We start from the raw sequence: 3,243 nt of genomic DNA, 5'->3' as shown, positions 1-3,243 counted from the left end.
CTTAACTGGTCAATGTCATTTGTTTTTTTGCAAATATAAACAGAGATATATAATTTATAAGAAAAGTTTTTGTATTTTATGTCACAAGATTATTCATTACTGTATCTTTTTATTTCTTTGTTTAATATTTATGTAATACGCTTACTCTGTTCCGATTACTCTTAAACATATTTTTTTACTTACGATTAATAGAAAAGAAGAAAATGGTACATAATAATTTACCTATACATTATCGCAATTAATCAGTCTATTTGTGACATATCGTACCGTATGGACAATTTTATTGCGCGATTTATTGGTAACCAGTTTGCGAATTTCCTACATTCCGTGGGATGTCAATTCCTGAATTTCGCGCGCCCATTCAGGTGTTTTCATCGATTTATGCAAAGCGAAAGGGAAAAAAGTAAATTACACGTCGAGAATAAATACATATTTAATATAGCTCTAATCTAATAAATTGTAACATCGCGATAATATTCATATTATCGCATTAATTAAGGAAAATTACGAATTTACTCCGTGTAAAACGATTAATATATTAATATATAAATAATAACGTCAGTATAGGGAAAATTGATAATAATTTATTTTATTTTATGAATTATCATTTGATAAAGAACAATTGTTAGCTTTTCAATGAATCCGGACTAATGTCATGCATGTGTAACGAAAATGACATTTTTGTGCCGCATAATTGATGCGAAGGAGGAAAACACGCGAGAAAAACTTAGGTTCTTGCGTAGGCGTTGTTTATCGAAGCGCTAAAAATTATTCACATTGACAAGGAAACGACCTCGTTTGGATAAGATAAATGTCAACCACCAAATACACCGTGACGAGTATCTTTTTATTGTGCACTTGTTTCTCCCAATCTTTTTCCCGGCCGACGCATTGTGTGGCGCAAAGAAAAAGAAAAAAAAATTGAAATTCTGACAAAATGCACCAGCCACGTCTAAACGTGAAAAAACAGAAATGGCGCCGTGTTCGCGTCGATTGACATTTTGGCTGCTGCATTCGCTTAGATCACCGCATTCTTTTTAACTGGACTCTTAACATTGATATATATTTACGTCGCAATTGTGTTTACGCGATTGTACGTACAATTAAAATTGTATGTTTAATATTAAAAATTTCGACGAGTAAATCACCAAGAATCCACACATTTTCTTATCAGGAATGTGAAAGATTTAATTATCGAAATTTGAGTTTTAAAAATAAGTAGTTTGCGACGTTGGCGTCCAAATAAAAATAATGACGCGACGCTCATTTCTCGCTAAAGCAAATCTCAAATCTGACTGTCGACACCTCTCGATTGATTGTTCTCTTGTCGGGGGCAGCTTTGTCGAGGCCAAATCGTTAAACCGTTTATATCAATCGACCGACATAATTGACTTTCGACTCCTAGCTCCTTTTCCGTTGCGCTCGATGTGTCCTCGGCTTTGACCTACAACAACAACTTCGTCGATGCTCGGCCCATGGCCTGGGCAAAGCAGGTGAATCAGTCTTTTAAGAGATTCGCCCTTGGCCCTGGGGCTGAGTCTCGTGATTCCGCTTCGTTGAATCGATTGCGCGCAGCTCCAATCTGCCGCGCTTGATGCACCGCAGGCCCGGGCCAGACGCACTCCCGTAATGGAGAGAAAGAGAAAACAGGAGAGGGAGAGAGAGTGAAGCGGAGAGCATCTCTCCAATGACCTACATGCCTGTCCGAAATAATCTGACATTGCAGGCAAGACCTTAACCGCGACCCCCGGCGCTGGAGGAGGAACACTCTCAATGAGCGAACCATTGCCAGAGTTTGTGAGCGATCGCAGCGTTCGTTAAAGTCGGAGTGCATAGAGTTATTAGTAAATAAAAATGACAGTAATGATGAAAGAAAAGGACATTGATAATATTCGGAAAAGAATTAAAAATAATGAGATTAAATAATTTAGTACTGTGTAAATATATATATTACTATAGATATAATTTGGAAATAAAAGGAAAATTTAATTATTCCTTGATTTCCATATTATCGTAAACATCTTTGATGCAATTTATATTTTTTATTTATTTTAGAGTTATTTAAAGATATAATAATATATTATAATTATATATCGTGAAAAGAGTGTTTTGTCCGGAGAGCTAGAGTCTCAGTACACGAGTACATGAGTACGAGTATCGATTCCTAGAAGTTCGGTACAGCACCCAAAAGAGGGAATCGACGGGTGTGGTCGAGGAGTGCGTACATCGATCGGCACTTTAGCCTCGACGAAAGCACACCCTCCCTGTGCTGCGGAAAAGAGAATGACTCGTCCGGTCACAACCGACAGGAGTTTTCCACGATATTTCTCTTCCTGTTATTTTAACGTTATCCGAAAGATTTCGAGTTATAAACTGAGTTAGTCCAGATTGTTACTTCAATGCAAAATTTTAGATAAAACGTCTTTATCATAATTAATGACAAAATATCACAACTAGAAATATATTTATTTTCTTTTCTTTGTAATAAAATTAAAAATTATTTTAGTATTAACTATTTGAAGAAATAAATGTAGAGAGTGAAAAATATGAGGAATATAAATAAAATAAAACAAAATAATATACAATAAACAATAAATATAGATAGTAATGAATGATTATGTTGAGTTTCGCGAAATTTTGGAACCAATAGCTTTAAATTTGTCAAATTAACTTTTATAATGACGATGCGCCAGGAAGTTACCCCCGTCTAGAAAACCACTTTCCCTTTCTAAGGCTGGACCGAACAGCACCTGCCTCCCTCAATAAGCCGTTCGTGCGTGGTGTCTTCCTACAGGACATGACAACAACCTTCACTCAACGTCAGGCCGAATCACTGCGACGTTCGAGAGGGTGTTTCCGCGTGGATATTCACGCTAGTCGTGGCAAGCTAACTGGATAACCGATATTAATGCCGGGAATCCAGTGGACGGGACGGATCGGGTTATCCGTGGCTCGTTCACCGCACGAGAGAGCTGTTTTTTTTCTTTTCTGCTCTCTCTTTCGTTCTCAAATTTAATCCGCGAATGGGACAGGAAGGGGACGTACAAAGAGGTGGATTCCGTCTAGACGGGCCGGTGACGTCACGAGACAAGGTCGACCGTCGTCTGTGTCTGCTTGGCTCGTGGTGGTACACACGTGCGCCCTCGTTGCGATTCTCTCTCTCTCTCTCTCTCTCTCTCTCTCTCTCTCTCTCTCTCTCTCTCTCTCCCCCCCTCTTTTCCTTTCTCCATCTGTTTCCTTCTC

The sequence above is a fragment of the Trachymyrmex cornetzi genome, unplaced genomic scaffold (genome assembly GCF_001594075.2).
Source record: "Trachymyrmex cornetzi isolate Tcor2-1 unplaced genomic scaffold, Tcor1.1 scaffold214, whole genome shotgun sequence".
Taxonomy (NCBI): domain Eukaryota; kingdom Metazoa; phylum Arthropoda; class Insecta; order Hymenoptera; family Formicidae; genus Trachymyrmex; species Trachymyrmex cornetzi.
This window is presented reverse-complemented; position numbering follows the sequence as displayed.